The sequence below is a fragment of the Zootoca vivipara genome, chromosome 8 (genome assembly GCF_963506605.1).
Source record: "Zootoca vivipara chromosome 8, rZooViv1.1, whole genome shotgun sequence".
Taxonomy (NCBI): Eukaryota; Metazoa; Chordata; class Lepidosauria; order Squamata; family Lacertidae; genus Zootoca; species Zootoca vivipara.
In genome coordinates, this window is record NC_083283.1 from 6,317,407 (window position 1) to 6,345,216 (window position 27,810).

Consider the following 27,810-nt stretch of genomic DNA (forward strand, 5'->3'; position numbering starts at 1 on the left):
AGGCTTCCTCAACCTCGGCCCTCCAGATGTTTTTGGCCTACAACTCCCATATTCCCTACCTAGCAGGACCAGTGGTCAGGGATGATGGGAATTGGAGTCTCAAAACATCTTGAGGGCCGAGGTTGAGGAAGCCTGGTTTAGGGGTATGCATCCCTCTGCATCCCCCCAGAAAAAAACAACCACTGCTCTCATCTGTGGTCAAGATCAGGGCTACACTATTACTTCAGGAAGACTAGAGCAGAAATATCTGCTTTAAAGGCATAAGGGCCTTCCTAAATCTCCCCCCCCCCCCAGCTTATTTCTACATTTGTGTCTCACTCAAAGGAAAGTTGCGAAGTGGATTGCACAGTTCCTTTGATTTGGTAGTACTCATTAGTCTTGGCACAGACGGTAGACATTACTAAAGTATGAAAAATGGAGTGGAACGATGCGGGGCAAAGGATGAAAATAAGACAATTCAGAAGTATGATTAAGTTTACTTGTGAGAAATTGCTTGCGTTTTCTAGCTGCTGCAGTATATTGTTCTAGCAGAGAAAGTTCATTCAAGGAGGGACACATGATTCAAAGAACAGAAATGACAAGAAAAAACGCAATATATTTACAACCTTGTGACACAGATCAGTCAGAAAAGGCAAGTTCTAACAAGACGGTTAAACTATAAGTGATGGAAGTTTCAGAAGGTGACAGAAGGATGGTGTTTCTGTGGAGAACTTTCTTAGGAAATATACTTTTTTTTCTTTTGAAATGGATGAAAACTGGCATGGATATGGATCAATTTACACTAGAGCTATTATTATCAGTCTTTTCTGATCCCAGAACAAACCTAATCTCAACATGGAACCCAACACTCATTTTTACCAAATGAAACTTTTTTTGGGGGGGGGGCTCTTCCCTTCTCTCTTTACCCCTATTTCTGTTTAGAATAAGAAAATATTGAGATTTGTCACGTGAGCCAACTTAGATTGGGCCATAACCTGCCAGTGGCCTAAAAAGGTATACTAGTGGTTTGGATTTTGTGGACTGTCCTGACAACATGAATGTGTGTGTAGGATTTTTTTGGGGGGGGGGGTATCTGTGAAGAGCAAATCAACTCACTGAAATATATACAGAGTCCCAAGTGTCATATAATAAGCTAGTGATTTTATGTTGTGAACCACCCTGACATCTACGGATGAAGGGTTTTATAGAAAAATAAAAACAACAACCCTCACATCTTTTCTTAAATAAGTTCTCTGTTACATCAGGTGGGCCAGTTCACCCACCTCCCTGCCCCGAAAGCAACCTCAGGTGTAGGAACTACATTTCATTGCACACCCTGAAATGCTCTCTCTGAATCACAGCCAAAATCTGTGGTTGTTTCAGTTTAAACTCATCTTGAGTAAGCATCGCCATCTGAGATACCACACACCAATTGCTTACACTCATTCTCCAATCACTTATTCTGATACTAATGCTAAAGCCCATGGGGAGTCCACAGAATAACTTGGAATAGATGAAAATACAGCTGTCATTTGACATAGCAAATCCTTTCCCTGAAGTATTCGCCGCCGCCCCTACTATTCTGTAAACAGGTTCCCTTCCTGTACAATGACCTTATCAAAGTTCAGTGGAGGTTTGTAGGGTTTTTAAGGGTAGGAATGCATGGCCCAGATATGCTTCAGGAGGTAGAAAGACTGCAGTTTATAACCAGATAAAAGGGACACCTTTTTACACTTGGGGATTCAGTTTAATTTTAGCATAGTAGAACTGGCGTGGATCTTTGAAAAGGTTGACAGTACCTGGGAGTGGATTCTGCAGCCCTAGTTAGCATTTGGAATGTATTAAAACAGAAAGGAAAAGGAAAAATAAATTTCCTTCCTTTGTATACTGTCAAGCAGTTCTTTGCACAATAAATCTAAATCTAGTGGATGCTAAAACCAATATTCGAGTTAGAGTCTTGGTGTTAGATACTAATGGCATATGCTGTTGGTTGCTTATGTTTTAATGTGATTTCATTGGCATCTAATTACTTCTATTTATAGCAAGAGCACAATGCTCTCCACTGCATTCTCTAACATGAAGAGCTAATGTATTGTGGTGGCAAGGATATTTTTAGCTGTGACATTTGGAACCGAAGGGGAAAGGTCAGGAATTCTGATGAGGATAAGTTCTGATACTTCTAGTGCTTTCACCTATCCCATTCTCCAACAATAACACCAGTTACTGTAATACTAAAGAATACCACTCATGAAGCAAATGTGAAGCAGGTGATCATTTTAGCTTCTTTCATTGCATATTCTCCTTCTCCTTGAGTGTCAATTTTCTTCTCTGTCAGATTCCATGCGGTGATGTATGCATCAAAGTGAGGGTGGTGAAGCCTATTGTAAAAGTTAGCTTTGCATGTTCTTTCCTCCTCTAAAAAAACTGTATAGCTTGGAAGTGGTTGATAATTTTTAATTTATGTTGTTCTCTGACATCCACTATGCTATTGCATTTTGATAGCTATCACCTTGCCACATAACAAAGGAAATATTATTGTATGCTTCACTCAGCAAAGATTCAATGAGAGGCTGTGGATTGATGATATATTATAGAAAAGCATGGAAGACTAGACTCCATGGAAGTGAACACAGTTTTTGAAAAACAACATAATTGCATTGTAGTTTTCCTGATGGGAAATTAAGTGCATATAAGCATGTCATAAAGCTGTTGATCAAGAAAAGGGTATAAGAAAAAGTGTACTTAAATTCTGAACTTGGATGCTTCGCGCCATTTGTTTAACAAATTTGGCAGTTACTTAGCTTTATCTAATGTTAGGTGGCTTAGAAAGGGTCTACTTGCTAAGAAAGCAAGAATCTCATGTTTACCAAGGTACCACATAATAGTACAACAGTGGTGATAACCTTTTAGGACCAACGGAAAGCCACAAAATAGTGAACTAGCTTTTGAGTTTTACAGAACTCTTTCCATAGGATAGAAGTTTTACAGAAAAAGGGGAGGAGAAAATAAAAATACTGAGTAGCTCCCAATAAAGATATTGTGTTAGTTCTGCTTATTGTTACATGGAAGCCCAACTTTGCCCACTTCCTATGAGTCCTCTCTGGATGATTAAAATAAATATTACCAGTAATGATCACATCCCACCCCAACCCCAGTCCAGCCTGAAGAAGCATTCAGTGGACATTTAAAAGCTTTGTAAAAACTGCTTTCTAGCTGTCCTAATGAATGTGTTGTTTTACTGTTTCTGTTTGCACTTTTTCAAGTGTCTGGTTGGAAGAATAATATTTCTCCCTTAAATTTCTACAGCTGAAATGCTGTTCTGCTTGATGAAAATTCTTTCAACTGTGACTGTTCTTGTTACCTTTCCCAGGTTCCTATTGGATTCAAAGAGCATGTAATAAAGTGAATTACCTCACTGAATTTTATGAATTATATGATGATGGCTAGTGAAAAGATTTCAGCATGTATCGGACAGTTAATGGAAAACAGCATAGACTACAAACCAAGGAACCAGAAGCACAAAACTATGGCATAACCTGAAATATTTCTCCCCCACCCCACCCCAATCAATCAATACTGAATTTATTTCCCACCATTTCCCACTTCTTGTCGGTTCATAGTCTCAGCATTCTCATGTCAAAATTAAGAGCCTCCCTAGGTCTGGTGTTGATGCGAACAGGGGTGTTTCTGAGAAATGTGAAATTTGTTTGTTGCTCTTCAGACCAGTCCTTTCCTTCTGCACAGAGTTTAATGCAATGAAAAGTTTAGATGAATTGAAACCACCATATCTTTCCAAATCAAGACATTTATTGCACCCAAGTGAACTGTGTGACAGTGCCATGGACACAGGCTATACCAGGCATCCCCAAACTGTGGCTCTCCAGATGTTTTGGCCTACAACTCCCATGATCCCTAGCTAACAGGACCAGTGGTCAGGGATGATGGGAATTCTAGTCCAAAACATCTGGAGGGCCGAAGTTTGGGGATGCCTGGGCTATACTGTACTCTTAAGCTTCATGTTTGTGAGAACGTTTAATGCAGGGATGGAGAACCTGTGGCTCTTTAGTGTTATGGAACTACATCTCCCATCAACCATGTCTATTGGCAAGTTGTCCATTAATTTTCTATAGTCAGTATGTTTAATGATAGAAAATGTAAACTGTGACTTTAAAGCCCTTACTCAGGAGTACTTTAAAGGGCACAGGATTAGGGCACAGATGTGTCCAATGTAATAAAAAAAAGGGTGGGGGTTGCAAAGTAAGCAGCTGATGTATTTTTACCTGCAGATTCGGTCTTTTGATAACTGATAGCTATCAGGTTTCCTTTAATTCTGCCTTGGGAAATGATAGAATCCATTTTTTTTCCAGCACCTTTATATGATTTGATCTCTGAAACTTCACTACAAACCTGTGATATTACTTTATTGTTATGTTGTAACTGGTGGATGCTTGAAGCTAGCATACCTGTTCAGACTCGCTATGAACCAATCTAGGTCACCTATAAACCTACAAACTTATGTTTACAATTATGTATTTTTTTCATGTTGTAAGCCTCCTTGAACATGGCTTGAATTATGTATGTAAAGCCAGCATACAAATAAAATTATGTATGTATGTATGTATGTATGTATGGCCTGTGGGAATTCTGTAGCAGGTACTTTCATTCTATGGTTTGGACAATATGTAAGGTTTTCCTTAGATACTGTTTTCCATGTAATTTAAAATTAATAACTGTAGTAGTGTAATTATGTTACATTGATTTAGATTTGTAACCATGTGAAGGGATTTTTAAAGCTTTTAGAGTCTAGCCACTTTTCTCTCATTTCAGGATGGATTAGAATACTGAAACCAGAACAAAATTTTATATATATATTAACTAGAATTTTCATCTGCTTAGGTGAACTCAATACAGTAAATCGGTATGATATTGCCAGGAAGGTTTGAAGCAGGAAGGAGAAATCTAGAGAACCAAACTGCACTCTTCTCTGTGCTAATTCATTCTCCCAGGAGTTGTATGTCAGTTCCCTCCTTAGAATTGGGAGGGTGTAACTCCAAGAGCTTAATTCTTCAAAGTAAAATCAAGGTCAGCTTGACAAAAAATAGCCATGGATCGAGGAAGTTGTAATTGTGGAAGAAATCCTGTCAGCCTCAGTTACTAGAAAACATCAGAAGGGGAACAGGGCTTGTGACTTAGAAATAAAAGCTATCAAAAGTGAACTCAAAGGATGGGAATGCCTTATATATTATATAAAAACCTTGCATAAAGTTGACAGAAAGTACCGTTTCATAGTTAATTTTGCTATTCATGCACCTGATTGGCTGATGGAGAAAGGAGATAGAAAAATCACATTTTCATTGTGAAGCTGTCTGCCTCTTAGCATCTCTAATAAAAAATAAAATATCCAATAACGGCTCAGAAGAGCTTTATTGCACAGCCAGAGCTCCTGCAGTGGAAGCCTATTGCAAATTGATTGTGCCACTTGGATGTAGGAAGTTAGAGCCTTATTTCCCTGTAAATGCAGACGGTTTGCTCAGTGGTTGAAACACAGTTCCTTGGGGCCATTGTAAATGTCTGCGTATGTATTTCATTTTTGTCTTTTACAGGTGTTCTCAACATAAAATAAAGTTAACCCCTGCAGACTTTCAGGAAAGATATTAGTGTATTCTTAGATCAGTAACAGGGACCCAGGTGGCGCTGTGGTTAAACCACTGAGCCTAGGGCTTGCTGATCAGAAGGTCGGCGGTTCAAATCCCTGTGACGGGGTGAGCTCCCGTTGTTTGGTCCCAGCTCCTGCCAACCTACCAGTTCGAAAGCACATCAAAATGCAAGTAGATAAATAGGAACCGCTACAGCGGGAAGGTAAACGGCGTTTCCGTGTGCTGCTCTGGTTTGCCAGAAGTGGCTTTGTCATGCTGGCCACATGATCCAGAAGCTATACGCCGGCTCCCTCGACCAATAATGTGAGATGAGCGCGCAACCCCAGAGTCGGTCACGACTGGACCTAATGGTCAGGGGTCCATTTACCCTTTACCTAGATCACTAACAACACAAGAGACTGATTTTTGCCATCTTCCACTCTATCAACCTAGGAGAGGGGGACTTCGATCAGCCTCATTAGAGTTCAAACCTCATGAAAGAGAGAGACCCATTCTAGCACAGTTGGGCTGCAAAAAAGATTAGTTTATTTGGTTGTGTGAGGGCAGCAATGATGAATCCTGCATTCTTTTTATATTGTAAAAACTGCGAAGATTTCATTTCTTGGTATGGTCCAAATGTTCAGTAACACATTTTTCTGGTGCTTTCAGAAAGAGGTTACCAGAGGGACACAAACTCTCACAGATAGACCTTCCATCCCAAACCTTACATTTTTTCCTCCACTCCTTTGTTGAAGTCAGAGAGGAGATATGATGGCCATTTTCAAATATCTATAAGAGGAAGCAAACTTGTTTTCTGCTGCTGTAGAGGGTAGTACAGTGGTACCTCTACTTACAAATTTAATGCGTTCTGAACGCACACCTGTAAGTCGAAAAAAATTGTAAGTCGAATCCCATAGGAATGCATTGGGAGAAAAAATTCATAAGTCGAAGCAACCGTATCTAAAAATTTGTAAAAATCCTATCTAAACAGCATCCAAGATGGCGGACAGAGCTCCATTCATAAGTAGAAACATTTGTAAGTCGAGTCATTCGTAAGTAGAGGTACCACTGTAACCCAAACCAGTGGCTTCAAGTTACAAGAAAGGATATTTCAACTAAACAACAGGGAGAATATTCTGAGAGTAAGAGCTGTTCCACAGTGGAATGGTCTTCCTCGGGAGGTTGTAGAATCTCCTTCCTTGGAGGTTCTTAAGCAGAGGTTGGATGGCCATTTGTCATGGATGCTTTAGTTGAGATTCCTGCATCACAGGGGATTGATCTAGATGACCCTTGGGGTCCCTTACAATTCTACAACTCTATGATACTTTGATTTAGAAAGATGGGGCCCAGGATAAAATCCTGTTGCGTCCCACTTGTCACTTCTCTCCAGATTGATAATGAAGTGTTGATGAGTGATTGATTACAGTCCATCAACTAGCTACAAATCCACCTAGCATTAGCATAATCTAGAATATAATAGAGGGACCTTGTCAAAAAGTCGTGTTGAACTCATTTTATGTTGATAGCATTCCCCTGACCTACCAACTGCTACGTCAATCTGCTGCTTTTAAAAACTGCAGAACTTTTCACATGGCTGGTGGCAGGGCTTTTTTTCAGCCAGAACTCACGGGAACTCAGTTCTAGCACCATTGTCGTCATAAGAGAACAAAGAAGATGTTCATGGTGAGTTCCAGCACCTCTTTTTCTAGAAGACTGCTGCTGGTGGCCAGCTGGGCTTAAGAAGCCCTTTCTGCTTAACCTGGCCCAGACTGACTTTTGCAAATTCATTAGGATGCAGTTGCACCTGCAGATTGAGCATCAGTGGGAGCCAGTGTGGTGTAGTGGTTAAGAGCGGTAGACTCGTGATCTGCGAAACCGGGTTCGCGTCTCCACTCCTCCACATGCAGCTGCTGGGTGACCTTGGGCTAGTCACACTTCTCTGAAGTCTCTCAGCCCCACCTACCTCACAGGGTGTCTGTTGTGGGGGAGGAAGGGAAAGGAGAATGTTAGCCGCTTTGTTGTTTGTTGTTGTTTAGTCGTGTCCGACTCTTCGTGACCCCATGGACCATAGCACGCCAGGCACTCCTGTCTTGCACTGCCTCCCGCAGTTTGGTCAAACTCATGTTCGTAGCTTCGAGAACACTGTCCAACCATCTCATCCTCTGTCGTCCCCTTCTCCTTTTGCCCTCAATCTTTCCCAACATCAGGGTCTTTTCCAGGGAGTCTTTTCTTCTCATGAGGTAGCCAAAGTATTGGAGCCTCAGCTTCACGATCTGTCCTTCCAGGGAGCACTCAGGGCTGATTTCCTTAAGAATGGATAGGTTTGATCTTCTTGCAGTCCATGGGACTCTCAAGAGTCTCCTCCAGCACCATAATTCAAAAGCATCAATTCCTTAGGGTAGTGATAAAGCGGGATATCAAATCCAAACTCTTCTTCTTCTTCTTCTTCATCCTACCACCACATTGAAAGTTGCATGAAAATGTGGAATCGTGAATTGATTCATATTAGCAATGAAAAGGATTGCATTGTAGTAATCCAAAGATGTTAGCTAAAATATCTATTCTTGGTAAGCATTATTTGTAGCAGCATCAGAAGGTAGTATTGTGTTCCATGATGTTCCTTCATATACTTACACAAGCATGAATGTTTGTGTGCATGTGTTTTTATTTAAATATTTTATTTGACAAATTTAAATACCATTTCCCCCCAGAAACATTGTCCTTGGAGTGATTTAAATGGGTCTAAATATGTCTCCTTTTAGATGAGAAACATGCGCCCTCTGTTACAGTTAGTGGTGATAAATTATTTGTAGCGCTTCAGTGTAATCTACTTCAGTAATGAAGCAGCGCTCTAATTTAGAAAGAGGATGATCTTAGTAGATGAATGAAAGCAGGCTCATAAAAAGCGGTTTGGTTTCACACCGATGGAAAGGAAGGGGGGGGGGAGATTACAGTGCATATTATTTCTTTAAAAACTATAAGGCAGAAGAAATGAGAGGGAGACAATGGGAGGACAGACATGGAAAAGAGCTAAATTTGTATACAATTTGTGTCACTGATCATGAACAGAAGGTACACAGATAGTGTTAATTTTAGCACAGCAAGAGCACATTGGCAGGAAGCCAGCAGTGAAGACATGTTGTGTATCGTTCCTTGGTCTCAGGTTTGCCTGCCAATTGGAAGCCCTAAACTAAGTTAAAGAAATATTTGCATGGCAAGACCTCGAGCCCTGCCCTTTTGTGAATAATGAAACACACGGACACCAGTACACTGGTACCTCTAGTTGCGGACACGATTTGTTCTGGGGTGGCATTCGCACCCCGAAAAGTCTGCAACTAGAGCGGCGCTTCTGCGCATGTGCAAAGCGCGCAGAACACTTCTGCGCATGTGTATACTTCCGGGTTTGCTCCGTTCGCAAGCCGAAAAGATGAAACATGAACCTAACGCAACACAAGGTATGACTGTATTTAGGTTCATGGGATAATTAAGGCCACAACTTCATTGGCCGCCGAGACCGGTCCTAAAAGACCTACATTGGCTCTCAGTACGTTTCTGAGCACAATTCAAAGTGTTGGTGCTTACCTTTAAAGCCCTAAACAGCCTCGGTCCACTATATCTGAAGGAGCATCTCCACCCCCATCATTCTCCTGGACAATGACATCCAGCGCCAAGGGCCTTCTGGCGGTTCTCTCACTGCGAGAAGTAAAGCTACAGGGAACCAGGCAGAGGGTCTTCTCAGTAGTGGCCCCCGCCCTGTGGAATGCCCTCCCATCAGATGTCAAAGAGATAAACAACTACCTGACATTTAGAAGACATCTGAAGGCAACCTTGTTTTGGGAAGTTTTTAATGTGTGACGTTTTAATGTATTTTTAATCTTTGTTAGAAGCCACCCAGAGTGGCTGGGTACAAATAAAAAATTATTATTATTATTATTATTATTATTATTATTATTATTATTATTATTATTGGCTTAGGCATTGGAATTGAACCTACTATGTATGACTCCTGCCTGCCATGCAGGTAGTCTAGTAAGGGCCAACCACCAGTAGGGGGAGCCCTGTTGATGTACATCAAGTTTCTGATGGGGTCGTGGCATGGCTCTAGCCCATACCTGGGCTGTGGACGAGATCCACACACCCGGATCCCTTTAATGGAATACCCTTAAAGAGGAGGGGCAAGTGAAGGCCACAACCTCCTCTCCCATAAACCAGGCTTTACCAATGCCTAACCGCCAAGCCTTAGGAGGTTGTGACCATTGCTACGAGGCAGGCGAAAACCACATGGCTGGTGCCAATTTGCCAAGTGGGAAAATTCCTACCTGGCCCCCTCAACAGGCAAGTAGCATGGCCAAGATTGCAAATGTGAGGAGTTAGGAGTCCAGTGTTGTTTATTGTAAAGCAATATGTTAGAGTTGGGTCGTTCTGCAGAACTGCAACCCCGCCCGGTGGTTCAGGCAGTGGTATGGTATAACATTTCAAACAAAGCATTTCAGTTTTCAGCAATCATATACATCATTACCTCATTTCATGTTTAACACACATGCACAATAAGCACTGGCAATTTCTGCTGATTAAGTTCTGATTCCCACCGTGTTCTGTTACATTGTGTAGTGTGCATGTTGGGAACCTGTGTTACGTGTAGCCATTTGCACCATGTAGCAACTTATGTTCTAGCTTTGAGCTGTATCTTTGTCATTCACATATTAGCTGTATTTCTGCCCCAATGGGGGGGTGGCAACTTGCATAATAATCAGTTTCATACAGTAACAGGCTACCATAACTTCTCTATTAGAAGCGCACTCAAGGATTTACAGGGGTACACATCACATTTATTGTGGCCCTTTGGGCCGCCACCACATTATAATAGGCCAGGAATGAACTGGGAGGTTGAGGCTGAGCCAGGAGAAGTAGAAGCTGGAACGATACAGTCTACTTGGGTCTCATTCCAGTCGGGAGGGGAGAAATTCTTCTACAAAAAGAGAAGACCCCCCAAACCAGTTAAGAGGGGTGTGGAGATCCTTGGGTCTGTTACTTGGAGTTCCTCAGGAGTAGGGTTGTCAAAGGGGTGTGTAACTGACAGGAAGTGCCACCTTGTTGAAGAACCAAAGTATTAAGGGGCAACAACTGAGAAAGAACTGAAGTGAAATAGCTGGGAATAGGCTGAGCGTTTACCCTGTAGTCTAACAACCTGCGACATCTACCTGAAGTGAAGTAACTGAACATAAGCAACTGAAGTTTAAAGGAAGCTGTGCTTGATTAGAAGCCCATAATATCAGTTAGATTTAGTATAAATATTATTTGGTGAACGGTTACCTGAAATAACATTACAACCTGAAGTATCCTTTGTTTTACTCACTTTGTGTCATAAACTTCCTTGGTTTGATAAAACCTTTCTTGTTTGTTTGAACAAATCCTGCCTGAGACTCCAAATCATTAAGTTTCCCCTCATACAAGTCCGCCACTAGATAATCTGGGGTAATTTGTAGAAATTCATGTAATTGGTGTTCTGCGAGGTGGTCGCACTATATTTAAGTGCGGGCCTTCCAGGGGGCAGATGTGGAGGGGAAATGGGAATGGCTGCCCTAGAGTAGTTGTGGTATCCTGCATTGTCTCTCCATCTTACTTACATTGTGTGTCTGAAAGAAAACATTTCGATAGTTAGAAATGGGGAAAGAGGGCTTCAGTTGAAGTTCTGGCAGAGTGGCAAAAGCACAGTCATATTAAAGAAGCAGTAACCTCTTCCCTAGAAATGAGTGCATGCAATTTTTTATTATTCCAACATTGCCCTTTACATAGCTGTAGGCAATGGTACAGATTCCACAAGCATGACTATTGATTGTAGGAGATGGTCTTCCCAACATTTCTACATATATTGCAGAATGTTAATTTATAAGCATGCTTCCAAATTCTTTAGTATGTGCCTTGTGTGCGTATTAGGCTTTCAAGCATGTCAAACTGTACACACTGTTGTTGGTAAGTAGTTTAAATTAATGTCTTACGTTTAAATTTATGAAGCTACAAAGACTTCCTGCATCTTTCCGAGAGGGATGCTTATCAATTTCCTTATCGAGTTGTGAAAATCAAACTGAGCTTGAATTCAATTAATTTGATTCCAGTGACATTTATTGATGTGAAGTGTAATTAAAAAGCATTGTCTTGTAAGACTGTCAGTTCCCTAGTATGCCCTTTTCAAACTTTTCAAATTTACAAGAACAATATAATTTACCTTGCACACCAGCAGACCTTAGCAGGTTTTAGTGACTGAAATATTATTCTGTTTCAGAAAACAGCAGATCACAATTAAGAATGACGTGTGCCTTGTGCTTCGAATTTTTTGCAGTGATGATTGGTTGTTTCAGCGATCAGTGCTGCATACACTTACATGATTTTAGAAAATAGGAGTGCGCTGTTAGTAGTCAGTAAACAAATTAATTAAATGTGGATGTCTGTTTTGTCGAATCCCATTTGTATTTGTTAGTACAATATTGTTCACCAGCAGACCTTCACCATAGCAATGTTTGTGTATAATTGGTGGTATGCAAAAGATTCACATGAATCCCCAATAACGAGCTGAAGTTACAGCTGAATATCTCAGTTGGTTAGGGCATGGTTGGTTGGTTAACACCAAGTTTGCCGGTTTGATCCCCGTAGGGACAGCTGCATATTTGTGCAATGTAGGGGGTTGAACTAGATGATCCTCAGGGTTCCTTCCAACTCAGTGATTCTATTATTCTAATTCTATGAATTGGGGCAGCTTTGGACAGATTAGGGACTTGCCGGAACTGAAGTGGGTATTTCCATGGTACCTTGAGCAGGGAGCCTTTGATTCTTGGCCCTCAATAATTTTCAGCCTTCATAAGTGGGCCCTGGAGGTAGAGATTTTGAGAACCCTCCTTGATCTAGGACAAATGAAGCCAACATGGTGACCTCCAGATGTTGTGGGTTGCAATTCCCCTAATCTCTTATCATTGACCATGCTGGCTGAGACGTCCAAAACATCTGAAGGGTACTTACACATGACTGCCCCTGATCTAACATTAGAACTGGACAACTCGGATTTAACTGGTTCCCCGCCCCCCACCCCACCCCAAATTTCTGAGTCATAGGTTGCAATCTGATACTGTTTTGGCATCATCTGGTTTTCGACCATGCCATCTGAAAAGGGAGAGTAGATTAGGCTGGTTGAAGTCACTGGATTTTGAAAAAGATCAGTATGCTGGAAGACCCATTTGCCACAGCCAGCCCATCTATAATTCATTTTTGTGTAGATTCCCTCCCTGCATGCACTCTGCTTTGTTTCTGTGAAAATAAGCTGAAAAGTAATTAAAATGCCTGTCTCTCAGGTCTCTTAATTAAAAAAAAATAGTGTGTTTCAGCTGTTGAAAGATGTGCCGAGATCTCCCCGAGGCTCCCTCTTGCTATAAAAAGAGCTTTCTATTTTCGTTTTACTCCTCTCTGAAAAAGAACCACCTACCCTGCTTATTCATCCCCCGTTGGAATTTACTGATCCAGTTGCAAGCCTGAGCCATTTAAAATTAGCAGCCATGCTCTATCAGCCTTTAGGGTGTACTCCTTCGTTTAATAAAAGGACACTGTCAGCTTGGCACATTACTAAAGCACTCAGCCAGAATAACCCTCGCACAATGTCAATACCTTTTTTATTTTTAATTTTCAACTTTTTCACATAAAATTATTTTTGGCAATGAGAACTGGAGGAGATGAAACATGTTTTCATTTCCCCCCCTTCCCTCAGCAAATTCTAACTTTCTTTTATTCCTTTTTTTTTTTTTTTGCCTTGCTGGGCGAAATGATATGCTGATTTTCTCTGATCTTCCTTCAAGCTCCAGGTTTTGGAATATGTAAGGATATTCTCCTGCTTGCGAGACACTCAGGGAGAATTTGCATAGCAAATTGAACATCTGTCGGATTTATACGTTTGCCTCTTGTAGTAGTTCTCTTATTAATTAACCATTGCAACTCAGATCAGCAGGGACTTGCCTGTGTAAAAGAGTGATAATGGGGGGCCTTTAATATCTATTTTATACATCCATATTCCATCCAATTCGGCCAAGAATTGTAATGATGGGTGATAATTACCATCTTATAGTTTAACTGCTGATGTAAAATGTACTGGTGTCTAGCAAAATACCAGTTCTCTTATAACTATGGGAAATAGTAACTGCAGCTTTTGGCAGGGGAAGAATCCTATGGGTTACAGTTTGCAGTTTGTCCATGAGTACTAAATCACAAGTTCAGGTTCACATATCAAGCTAAGCCAGACTTGTAGCCAAGAAGCTGTGATCTCCTCTCTCAGAGCCTGTATGCTTTCAGGTTTAATGTGATGTGCAAACCAGGCCATTTCCTAGTGGCATGCAGATATTATAATGCAAACGGTACTAATTTCTTCTTCTCCTCCTCCTCCTCGTGAATGCTGAAGGATCAAAACCAGGTCATTCATCGCCTCCCTATTTTGTTTTTAAAATTCTGGCAACCATCTATACATCAAATATAATGATAGGATAAGCTCTGGCATTGTAGTGAACAAAATGGGTCTTAAAATGTAATTTAATACTCACTTGCACCTGTATTAGGGCACCAGCGTATCCATCAGACTGCTGGCTTATGAAAATAGAAACAGAGAAAACCCTACAATGCTAAACAAGTGCAGAATTTATTGCATGGGTTCTGTGAAAGGTAATACCACAAAATGGTTTGTTTGTTTTTGTCTGAGTAGAAATAATTATATGCTTTCGGAATTCATCCAGTAAATTCAAGTTAAGTAGATAGCGCAGTAGCTTGATTAACAGCTCTCGTAGAAGAGATGGCATGGTCCCCATCCTTGGTTTAGACCAGGGTTTCCCAAACTTGGGTTTCCAGCTGTTTTTGAACTACAATTCCCATCATCCCTGACCACTGGTCCTGCTAGCTAGGAATGATGGGAGTTGTAGTTCAAAAACAGCTGGAGACCCAAGTTTGGGAAACCCTGGTATAGACAAATATATGACGTTATTGAATTGTTTTTATTGCTTATGATGAATTGGTTGCTGATTGCTTTATATGCTGTTGCGTTTGATATTATAGTCATTGCAATGGTTATTTTTAATGTTGTTGTGATTATTGCAAGTCGCTTTGAGCTCAAAATTTGTTCTTGAAAAAGCAAGATACAACTATTAAATCAACTCAGCACAAATGTGGGAGGGTGGTAGCATACACAGAAAAACCAAGGACAATAGGAGTGACACAGGAGCAATAAAAAATAATTAAATAGATAAATACAAGAGATGTGTGTGACAAATCAGGGAGAATTTAGACGGATGCTGGCTGTAGTGCTATTGAAATTGCCACTAAGAATTTCAGGCAACCTAATTGGTGCCCTAAAAATTAAAATTAAAAGCCCTGCATTGGGTAACTTATAAGCCATTTGATAGATTTAGTGACTGTATTAGTTCCCCATTCAGATTTTAAGCATGCTGGCATTGCCAGTTAATACAAATTATCTACTTCATTGGCCCATTTTGCATTGATGGGAGCAGAACTCTGAATGTTTATGGCTGTCCCTTTTACATTTATGTGTGGCTGTTTCAAGGGCTCCATAGCTGGCTGGAGGAGGAACGATTTCATGTGAGCTCCAGATGCTTCTTAATGGCATTTCAGCAGTGGAAAGAGATAATATATCTATATTTACTGTGATGCCATCTGTTAATAAACTATACTTAAGAGGAAATAAAGATCAGAGTTTTATGACTTATTATAACTATTAATCTGTTTTCAGTGCTGGCTTTAAAATCTTCTCCCAGATACTTGAGCAGAGGATATGTTACAAAGCAGATCATATTCAACTGCATTTTGTGATAAACTGTCTTTATAATAGCATTAACTGCATGGAAATGTTTGTATGTGGTTTTGTTTACTACAGTGCGGTTAACTCTTAAACTGCAGACGTGAACATTCTGTATGAGAAGCGAACCTTATTTGTATGCATTGCCTCTCCCTCTTATTGTTTGTTTTAGCATGTTTAATATCTTGCTCTTCAGTTCTAGAACATCCAGGGCAGCAACTCAAAAACAGAAGTTAAACAGCCCACCTAAATGTGCCCCTCCAATGAGTAATAAAAATCATTAAGAGCTGAAAGGCAGAATATAGATATATATATATCCCTTTCAGCTCTTAATGATACACACACACACACACACTTAATGTAGCAATAAACCAATATTGTAAAAGGCAAAGACAGATAGATAAAGACTTCTCACAACAGTTTGATGCAAAATTTGTCAACTATTAGTCTCCCTGTAGAAGGCATCACCCACCTGCCTAACATCAGAAAGTGGGAGCACCCAGCTTCATGTCCTCTATGTTATCTGGTTATGGTTGAAAGAAGATCTGTGATCCATCAGGCTGCATGAATTTAATCCAGACAAGGCAGAAGTACAGGTAAAGGTAAAGGACCCCTGAACAGTTAAGTCCAGTCAAAGGCGACTATGGGGTTGTGGCACTTCCAGGTCGACGGAGCCAGCCTTTGTCCACAGATAGCTTCCTGGGTCATGTGGCCAGCATGACTAAACCGCTTCTGGCGCAACGGAACACTGTGACGGAAACCAGAGCGCACGGAAACACTGTTTACCTTCCCGTCGCAGCGGTACCTATTTATCTACTTGCACTGGTGTGCTTTCGAACCACTAGGTTGGCAGAAAGCTGGGACAGAGCAACGGGGGCTCACCCCATTGCGGGGATTCGAACCGCCAACCTTCTGATTGGCAGCCCAAGAGGCTCAGTGGCTTAGACCACAGCGCCACCTGCGTCCCTAGTTGGTTGGAAATAGCACTGAAGATGGATCAGGCTTGTTTTCTCCAGCTCTGGAGGGTAGGACTCGAACCAATGGCTTCAAGTTACAAGAAAGGAGATTCTGACTAAGAATCAGGAAGAAGCTGCTCCACAGTGGAATGGTCTCCCTCGGTAGGTTGTAGAATCTCCTTCCTTGGAAGTTCTTAAGCAGAGGTTGGATGGCCATCTGTCATGGATGCTTTAGTTGAGATTCCTGCATTGCAAGGAGTTGGGCTAGATGACCCTCAGGACCCCTTCCAGTTATACAGTTTTATGTATTCCATGTTCTGTGATTCTATCAATCCTATTCCACTTGAAGAAATTAGCTTATATAGGCAAACTGTCATGGACAAAGCCTTAGGCTGCTGGGGAAAGAACCAGGTGAGGAGTCTTAAAGAGCGGTGGGAAGGTAGGGACCTCGCAACTGCCTCATCGGGGCAAGAGCTACTTGGAAGGGTTGCTGTGACCACTAGGACTGAGCTGTATTGTTTCTTTGAATAAAAAGTTAACTTCACTGACATCAGGTGCTGTTTTGTTTTATTGCTGACTCCAGTTCCTGACACAAACTGGTATTTGAGAATAGTAAGGTAAAGGTAAAGGGACCCCTGACCATTAGGTCCAGTCGTGGATGACTCTGGGGTTGCGGCACTCATCTCGCTTTATTGGCCGAGGGAGCTGGCGTACAGCTTCTGGGTCATGTGGCCAGCGTGACTAAGCCACTTCTGGCGAACCAGAGCAGCGCACGGAAACGCCGTTTACCTTCCCGCTGGAGCGGTACCTATTTATCTACTTGCACTTTGACGTGCTTTCGAACTGCTAGGTTGGCAGGAGCAGGGACCGAGCAACTGGAGCTCACCCCATTGCGGGGATTCGAACCACCGACCTTCTGGTCGGCAAGCCCTAGGCTCAGTAGTTTAGTATTTAAAGCATTCATTTGAATATTTAAAATTTAACTAATGATCAAAAGATAACTATAAGTGAACTTGGAGAGGTTTAAGTGACGTCGTCTTCAGTGCTCCTAATAGTCAGCTTCACGGAGAGTTTCCTAGAATTACTACAATGCTAGTACAAAATTTATTGTTTTATACATGAATAATTTAAGTAAATAATTGGTTAGCCGGGAAAGCCATTAAGATTGTAGAGATTTTTATATGTGGCTTTTTTTCTCAACAGCAATGAACTGTGCAATCGGACTGTTATTTCAATGAAAAAAAATAGTTTAGTGTGAAATGTTGCAGATACTCTATAACAGCAAAGAAGGCTAATGATCCGGGCTTTGCTGTTTGTTATATTGCCATATTAATATTATATGGATAAAATGATCTTCTTAACACTGATACAGATAGTTAGCATCAGACAACCTGAACAGAAGTTTACTCATAAAAGAATAATTATGGCCTCTAAAAATATTATTACAGTGTTAATGGATTTTCTTTCTGTTGTACTTCAATAGAAAGTAAATATGTAACCATGTGCCATAAGAATTTGGTCTTGGTAAACCTAATAGGGATAGAAGATAAAATAATTTCATAGTGCCTGGAAATTGCTCACCAATAAGTGTTTGAACTAGTTTGACAACTGATCTGAAATGAATAAGAAAGTGTCTAATTTCTCAGCCAACTAACCCCTGCTTATCTTTGGGACCACCCTCTGTTCTCCTCTGATTGACAGAGAAAAGTGTAACTTTTTACAGCTGAATCCACCTACAGCATAGCTTTCCAAACTTTTCATGATGATGACACATTTTTTAGACATGCATCATTTTCACGATGCAATTCAGTTTTACTAGCAAACCAGATGTTAAAGGAACCCCTTTCCAGTTCCTGGCGGAGCACAGGGAGCGTTTGCGTGACACAGCTACACATTGCAGCAGACACACTAACGTGGCACGACACACAGTTTGGAAAGCTCTGATCCACAGTATTACAGCATATGTTCAAGCTGGAAACTGGTTTTACTGTCATGGAATCTATCACAGAATATTGAGATTATTGAAAGTTTCCTACTGTGGAACCACCTGTTCTTGCTGAAGAAGAGAGGTGCACAAAGTAGGGCAGGGGTAGGCAACCTAATGCCCATGGGCCAGATGCGGCCCAATCGCCTTCTCAATCTGGCCCGCGGACGGTCCGGGAATCAGCATGTTTTTACATGAGTAGAATGTGTCCTTTTATTTAAAATTCATCTCTGGGTTATTTGTGGGGCCTGCCTGGTGTTTTTACATGAGTAGAATGTGTGCTATTATTTAAAATGCATCTCTGGGTTATTTGTGGGGCATAGGAATTTGTTCATTCCCCCCCCCCAAAAAAAAATATAGTCTGGCCCACCACATGGTCTGAGGGATGGTGGACCGGCCCACAGCTGAAAAAGGTTGCTGACCCCTGGAGTAGGGTATTATTACATGTTGGTTCTTCCTTGAATGCTTGGGTCAGCCCTTTTCAGACTTTTTCTGTTTTCATGTTGCTCTGCTTTCCTTTGGACCACATCCATGAGGCTGAGAGCAGGATCTTGTCCTCTGGGCATCCCAGGACCTCCATACACGCTGCCCAGGCTTGCGTCCCAGGGAGGTCACTTGTGTGTTGCTAATGCAGCGGTTTGACTTCACCCCTGGAGGCGCACTCTATTGTCTCTTGAGATGGATGTCAACAACAAGGGGGTCATGCCCTCTAAACCTGGCTTTGTGGGTTATGCCCATCCTTAATGGAAGCCATTTCCCCCTTAGAGTTCAACCTCATATCATGGCAATGCTGCTTGTGGATGTCCGGGTGTCCATGTGGGAACATCGGAAGTGGCCTTAAACTGAGCCACACCATCTATACATCTAGCTCAATACTGTCTACACTGTCTGGCAGCAGCACTCCAGAGTTTCAGGCAGTACAAATTTTCCCCAGCCCTACCATGGAGATTGAAACTGGGACCTTTTGCGTGCAAATCATGCGCTCTGCTCCTGAGCTACAGCCCTTCCCACAAGCCCTTTTCACTAGTTTTGGATAATATACTAGTTTAACTTCTTTCTTGTGACAATTCATCATGGCCCTGTTTTTATGCTCTCAGGAGTGCAAGGAATTCTGCCAGTCAAAAACTCCAGCTGGTCCATATTGTTAGCTGGGTCTAACAGCAAATATTAGAAAATATCCTTAGAATGTGGATTTCACTTGCTACCAGATTGTGTTCAGGTTAAACTCTCTATTTAACTCTTTATCAATCTCAATCTGGATATATTTCAGGGAACAGCGTTTCCCATCTCTCTCCACCAACCCCACCAATCAGTTCAGATCTACCAAAGAGATAGATACTGCAGGTTCCACTGTGTCTGAGATAACATTTTTAATCTATACTAAAAATAGAACTTTTTTTGTGATGACACTTGTACTGTAGCGTTCTCCCCCTGGGAAAATTTGCCAAGCCTACTCAGTTGTGATCTTTAGGAGATCTGTAAAGATATTTATATTCTGCCAGGCTTTGGGCTATTGCATGACATTATCAGTGGATTTCAGTTAGAAGATGTTGCTTTTAGACTGAAAAGATGTGTTCCACATTGGTAAATTGATATCCCAGTAGCATTAAAACGGAAACGGAAATTAGCTGTCCTTTACTACCTATATTAAAGGGTAAAGGGGTAAGGGGGCCCCTGACCATCAGGTCCACTCGTGTCCGACTCTGGGGTTGTGGCGCTCATCTCGCTCTATAGGCCGAGGGAGCCGGTGTTTGTCCACAGACAGCTTCCGGGTCATGTGACCAGCATGACAAAGCTGCTTCTGGCGAACCAGAGCAGCGCACGGAAACGCCGTTTACCTTCCCTATTTATCTACTTGCACTTTGATGTGCTTTCGAACTGCTAGGTGGGCAGGAACTGGGACCAAGCAACGGGAGCTCACCCCGTTGCAGGGATTTGAACCGCCGACCTTCTGATCAGCAAGCCCTAGACTCTGTGGTTTAACCCACAGCGCCACCTGGGTCCCATACTACCTATATTAGTGCATTTGCAATGCAGGCACTCATAATGATATTTTTTTGAAGTAGATTGTTAAACTGGTTTCCACCAGATATCATTATTGAACATCATGTAAATTAGTTTTCCCAAACTTTCTTTCCCATAGATTATTTGAAAATTGTTGAGAGTCTTGGAGAACCACTTAATGATTTTTTTCTACCTTTTGTAGCAATTGTAATGCACTGTGCAATACAATTGTTTTATTGTATTCTTTCATTTCTTATATATTGTATTTTACTATATATTGCACTTTGAATGCCATGGACCAGCTGCATCTTTAGACTTATTCCTTGATCTAAAAGTATTATTTTTAGTGTTAGTGCTGCTAAACAGAATTTTATTCATGTGGAATTTGTGATTTCAAACTGTTTTGATAACTGTTGTATGCTAGAGTTGCCCTACGTCCAGAATTTCTCGGACATATCCGGAATACTGCAGCCGCAAGCAGTGTCCGGAAGCTCAACAACTTTTCTGTCCGGATTTTCACTTTTTGAAATATGACAATGTATGCTGCCCAGAGAATGATGGTGAGTGATTAAAAAATGAATAAATTAATAAATTAATGAATAAATTAACAAATTCATTAATAAATGAATAAATGATAGGCATCTGATGGGGCTTTGCCTATGGAGCACCCTCTGAGGTGGTACACTAAGCACAATCTTCAGGTTTTCTAACATAATTTATAGAATTGCTTTCTTTACCTACCTTGCAAGGAACCTGTATGTTCTGATTTGGTTCTAGTGGGAAAATGAAATAGCTGCTGGTGTTTATATATTCAAAGGTCGGGTAAAGCAGCCAATGCTACTTTGTGTAGTCTTCAGACTGCAAAACACTGACCTTATTCTTTTTTTTAAAACAACACCAAATTCAAATACAATAACCATTAAACACTTATCTAGCAGTACATTTAAGTGTGATTGTTTTATCCATTGTCTTTAGACATACAGTTACACATTCAACATTCAAACATATTACTTAACGTAACCTCTCCACTGGTTTTGGTCATTAACATAGTTAAAGAATGTTGTCCAAGTTTCTTGGAAGGTATCTCTAATCATTAATGCCTTTAACTGCCCTCCTGTGTCTGATGAGATGCCCAGACATTGCTATATCCCATATATTATTTTCCTATAGGTTCAAGGGTATTTTAGTCTCGTTCTTCCATTTGCTGAGCTATTGTTAATCGTGCTGCGGTCAGTAAGAAGCCTACTAGTTCGCTGTGGTTCAGGGTGGAACCTATGTCCAAAGATAGTAGGGCTTAGGCAGGATTTGGAGAAACATAAAGGGGAAAGGAAGTGATTAATTTTTGCCATCCTGACTGGCATCCAGGGCCATCGGAGGAGTGACGCCTCCTGTAAGCAAGCAGAGATTCACCCAATTGAACATAACAACTGGGATGACATCTGGACCACTCCCCCACTAAGACCTCATTTTATTGTAGAACTTTTACAAATTGCAGGCCAGGGCTTTTATATATCTATATGTAGCCCGTTGCGTCCCTTTCTCCTTCAAATTTGGATGAACTTGAAAGTTTGCTTACTACTTGCGACCTTTTAGTTGGTCCTAATAAAGATATTTAGTACTGTTTATTTGTGGATAGTCCACCTCTAGAAATTAATGGGAGAGAAGTTTGTAATGGCTATGTTTTGTGTCCTTTTGACCTATATATGATACTGCCATTCAGCATCCCTTTAGCTGACTAACATTTTAATGATCTGTCTGATCATCAAATTATGTACTTCCCTGATTTATCTTTTTAAAAAATTTACACGGTTATTTCACTTGATCGGAGGAATACATTGGTTTGCTTTAATTGCTACATTTGTTAGTTACCTAACACTTAATTATTTTTGCCATCCATCTGTTTGCAAATTGTCCACGTGCTTCTTCCATAACGGATGGCTCATTTGGTTTCCTGCATAATTACTTGCTGCTCATTTGATGCACTGAATAAATAATACATGTCTGCATAATTAACAAAGTCTTTAACTCCTCATTAATTATTTAGTTTTCGAATACTGTACCTGAATTTATTTTTCCCTGTTTTTGCCATCTAATTGTTTACACTTTGCCAAATCAACACTCACTCTGCTCTTCCTTCTCATTCGACTGCTAATCTTATTTTGCTGTTCACTCTGTGTGGGGAGGGTTCTCGTCTTTGTTCTGTATTTTGCTTGTCAAGTGGAAGAGATGGCCAGTATCGCCATTTTATCTAGGGCTGCCATACACCTGGAATTTCCCAGACATAGCCGGGATTCGTCCGTTGAAAATGGCCTGGAGGACTGCATGAATGTGAAAAATGATATAAATTCAGAGCTACATACTACAATGCTGTTCCAGTGTTTTTAAGAGCCACTTAAAAATAAAATAAACTAAGAGGAATATTGTCCATATTCACAGGCAGCAAAATGCATTGGGCTGGTCCTGCAAGGACATGAGAGCATAGCTGCCAAGTTCTCCCTTTTTTTAAGGGAAATTCCATTATGCTGAATAGGCTTCCTCGTGAGAAAAGGGAAAACTTGGCAGCTATGCATGAGAGTTCAAACCTTCAGTCAACCATGAAGCCCACAAGATGATTTTGGGAATTCTTGCAGCCTAACCATTTTTTCCCCCACCACAGGTTTTCTTGGGGGCCCAGGATAGAAACATTGCAATAAATACAAATGATGGCATATGACAATGAACAAAGATTCTGAACAACCCTGTGTAACAAGGATGTATCAGTTTGTGACAAATTGGCCCATGAAACACCAGTTGAATTGTTAAATCCTCTTACTGATGATTGCCAGCAGAAAATTACAGTGCTGTTCAACTGTGCTTACTGTACACTTTGAAATCTTGCACAAACAGATTAACTGACAGTCTATCTCAATATTACTAAATTGCTGCCTGTTACGGTGAAAAGCTAATCTCCCCACCCCCCACAAAAAAGGGAAAATCAAACACATTTGTTAAAGCTCTTTGTGTTTCATAATTTAACAAATCTAAAGCTGGAGTAAAAGTAGAACCTGCTTGCTCTACATATTCACATATTTCTTTTTAGCTCCACTGAGCCAGTTAATTCTGTCTCAAAACAGAAGGAGGGAACACCTGAGATTTTAATTAGCAGATCTCAAGGGTATTCCAATCTTTTGAGAATTAGGCTATTTTTGGACATGTTAACTAAGAAGATGGAAATAGATTCAGAACTGCTGGAGTCGCAAAGCTTTTTTGATCCAACTGGTGAAATGTTATGTGGGGGATGTAAGGAAAAGTCAGCTTGGTGGTTTGGTTCTAGCACAAAAAGGGATATTGATAGGGAAGACACAAAATTTATGGCAGAGACAAGAGTCTAGGTTCCTTGTAACAGTATGTTGTCTGTGCTGTGGCCTTTTACTCTCAAGGGGACTCGAGCTCTCTTTGGTTTTTGGTTCTGTGTTGTTGTTTTGATTGTGCCTTGGAGTTCCCGCAACCTCCGTCTTGTGTGTGTGGTTAGGGCTGGGTTTTTTGTTTTGTTTTAAGAAACACAAATATTTATTTATTGCATTTATATACCACCTTTCTGCCAAGGCACCCAAGGCAGTTTACACTTTAAAACTCCAAAATGAGTAAAATGTTAAATTGGCCCAGCACATGGTGAGAAGGAGCCAGTTTGACTAGGGTTGGATCTAACACATTTTTAAAAAGTGTTTCAGGAAAATGCGTTATAACCTTCTGTCAGGGGACCACCAAAGGGGTCAGCGGAGAGTCCAGGAAGTTGGGACCAGGGCTCTCCGATGGAAACGGAGCCCGGGATGCTCACGACATCCTTCGGAAGGTGGTGCTGAGGCTCAGGAAGCGGTGCAGAGCCTTGAGGGCAAGGTTCCCAGAGGGAAGGTTTGAAGGGTCGGACCAGAGTGCTCAGGAGGGGGAGGCTCCAGAGGAGACAGCACAGGCTCCACAGCTGAGCAGCTCAGGGGGGGGGAGGGTGCTCCACCAGCCCCATCACCCCATCACCGGAGGGGGGGGGAAGAGGCGCGAAGAGAGGAAGAGATTAAAAATGCCAAGGGCGTTTTGTTGGCGGAAGTCCCGACGGGCTGTGCTTCCAGATTCGGAATCAGACTAGGACAGTCATGGATTTTGATGCTCTGTCTTGTACATATGTATATAATAAAACTCTGTAAAAACCAGGCACAGAGTTTGGAGCGTCTTACTCGTGAGAAAGCAACCAGCATCATGACACCTTCATAGTGGGAAATCACATTGGCGAAAGACGGGACTCCACATCTGGTGTCACAGTGTTATAAACGCATGTTGTTGTTGTTTAGTCGTTTAGTCCGACTCTTCGTGGCCCCATGGATCAGAGCACGCCAGGCACTCCTGTCTTCCACTGCCTCCCACAGTTTGGTCAAACTCATTTTCGTAGCTTAGAGAACACTGTCCAACCATCTCGTCCTCTGTCGTCCCCTTCTCCTAGTGCCCTCAATCTTTCCCAACATCAGGGTCTTTTCCAGGGAGTCTTCTCTTCTCATGGATCAATGCCTTGTCGTGGCGAAGGGGCTTGAATAACTCAGAGAAACTATGAGCTATGCCATGCAGGGCCACCCAAGATGGACAGGTCATAGTGGAGAGTTTTGACTAAACGTGATCCACCTGGAGAAGGAACTGGCAAGCCACTCCAGTATCCCTGCCAAGAAAACTCCACGGACAAAGACAACAGGCATCTAAAAGTTATAAACGCATATATAACAGTTTTTCTTTGCTAATGTAGCTGAGTCCTGAAGCAAGGTCTTGATGTTGCCCTTGCCTGCCTCCGTCCTGCCTCTCTTGTTCTCTTCTTCCTTCTCACAAGGCAGGTGGTGTCTCTTGTCAACGTAATGTTCAGCATACAACCCTCCCTCAACTTATTATTATGTGGAATTATTCTATATACATGTGTAGGTATGCTGTATTCCAGTGTGTAGTAAAAGAGTAGCAATAGGACTATGTATTAAAGGAAATAAGAGAAGTCAGAGTCATATTTCATTAAATATGGCAACTTTGCTAGGGAGACACTGTGTCTGGCAAAGGAATAATCTTTTGGAATAACCCTTAACCTTGCTTGTGAGGGTGTGATAGGAATCTGGTTTACATACATTGCCCTGGGTCACTTTTTTATCTTCATTTGGTCTTCTGCCTGCTATTTATTGTAAGAGAATCTGCCTTTGAATTACCTCTCTTCAGAGTGCTGTCAATTGTTCAACTTTTGTACATGGTTTTCCTTAGAAGGTACTTAGAAATATTCCTGGAAAGGAATTGATCATTACAGCCCTGTATTAAGGTTTAGCATTGCATTTATTTTGGGAGGAAAAAAACTATTTCTCCTAAAGCTCTGCTGTGTTTTTTGAAATTTAGTCTTTTGCATATTTTGTTTGGTTTGCATGCTATCTCATTACAGTAAAATTGCTTACAGTTAAGGGCTCAATGCAGTTCAGGATGGGTGCCGTATGATGGCTATGTTCTACTTGCACTGTGGGAGGCAGTTAATCTTTGAATACCAGTTACTGCAAATCACTAGGAGAGAGAATGCTGTGATGCCTCAGGTCTTGCTTGTGGGCTTCCGCATGGCATCTCACTGGCCTCTGGCCCTTAGAGTAGATGAGAGGCCTGTGTGCACTTCCCTCAGTGCAACCTTTCCCCATCTGCTTTATCAAGGAACCTGAGTTTGAAATTTTTCTTGACCCTGAGCAAGAGGAAAGATGGGCTGGATGGGGAAATAGGAGACACACATAGGTCTTCCATTTTTCAAGATGCTTGGAAAGGTGTGTGCACGCACAATAGAAGAAAGGGGGGGGGATCATTTATACCACGTTGGGATCCCTCAGCATGCAGATGGATTAGGTTAGACCTGTGATGGATTAGATGGAGTCCTGAGTTTTCAATAACTGAAAGAATAATGATGATTTAGAAAACCGGGTGAGAAATAATGGCCATTTAGAACTGAACGTCAGTAAAATTGTGAGCTTGAGATGAATATATCCTTTTTACTTTTGATTGTTTTTAAACTGTTTGGTGACTTCAGCGTGCAACAGAGTATAATATTTGATTCTGCTAAAGTGGCTTGAGAAACATGTGACCAAACATGTGATTCACGTTTTTGTGCTCTGAGTCATAGAAACATAGAATTGTAGAGTTGGAAGGGCCCCCGATGGTCATCTAGTCCAACTCCCTGCTATGATCTTGTTCATCTTATTTTTGTCCATGTGAAATACAAGAACAGGAAACAAAGAAGTAGGAAAACAAAGAAATGAGTGTAAGGAAAATTGCATACACACCACTTTTGTTTTGCAGAAAATATCCACCAAGCTTAAGTGTGGACTTCAGCCAAGTGTTGGTGCCATGAGTTTGCCAACGGCTCTGACTTGAGTTTACTGCAATCACTTACAAGATGACCTAATTCAGTTCCTGATGGTGCATCCGCAGACAGAAAACAAACTGGATTATGAGCTCTTGGGATCTCTGTAGCACTGTGAACCTGTCAAGTAATATGGAGCAAGAAAAGCTGGAAAAAAATTCACATTTTCTATTTTCAGTTTGCATTTGTGCAGGAAGGGAAATAAAGGTGGAGGATTGAATAATAGATAGAATGCAGAAAAACGTGCCTTACTGGGAGTAACCTTTTAAATAAACTCTCCTTTCTGGGGCTTCAGTCTAGGGTGAAAGCCAAGGAGCTGCATAAGGAGTTGTACATAGAAAAAGAAATTGGAAATAGTTCCAGTGCATGCATTAAAGTGAAGGATGATTGTATAGATCTCCACCTCCCTAGATTTCAGCATTTTTGTTTATTATACAGTCTTCATTAGCTAACCATTCTCTAATTCTGTTAACCCAAGGTTTTAATTATGAGACCCTGATGTTGGGAAAGATTGAGGGCACTAGGAGAAGGGGACGTCAGAGGACAAGATGGTTGGACAGTGTTCTCGAAGCTACCAACATGAATTTGACCAAACTGCGGGAGGCAGTGGAAGACAGGAGTGCCTGGTGTGCTCTGGTCCATGGGGTCACGAAGAGTCGGACACGACTAAACAACAACAACAACTTTAATTATGAGCAGCAGAAGATACTTGATCCATGTCCCCTTCTGGAAGAATAGGAAACCAGGCTGTGTACACAATATACAATTAAAGTACTCACCAATCCTAAGAACCTTGGGAACTGTAACTTCTCCCTCACAGAACTAGAGATCCCAGCGGCCTTAACAAATTACAGTTCCCATGATTCTTGGCAGGGGGGAGTTTAGTTATATTGTGTATACATATATTTCTTGTTGTGTTGGTGACTGCAGTCACCCATTCTCAAAAATTTTGAAGCAATTAATGCCAGATCTCAAAGTCACGTATATGTTTGTCATCATTCACATTCCTGTCTTGGAAATTCAAA

At 41.3% G+C, this 27,810-nt stretch overlaps 1 protein-coding gene across 2 annotated transcripts in view; it reads left to right on the top strand.

Moving 5' to 3' along the window:
• The window catches only part of TRAPPC9 (trafficking protein particle complex subunit 9), a 247,185-nt gene that overhangs the window by 104,981 nt on the left and 114,394 nt on the right, over positions 1–27,810 (top strand). Inside the window, exon 22 of one of the 2 annotated variants that reach the window (XR_009557981.1) lies at positions 122–16,953. The exons of the other annotated variant lie outside the window; for it this stretch is intronic. The gene's annotated coding sequence lies outside the window, so the exon portion shown is untranslated. Of the gene's footprint in view, positions 1–121; positions 16,954–27,810 lie in introns of those variants that run through there. 2 annotated transcript variants of the gene reach the window in all.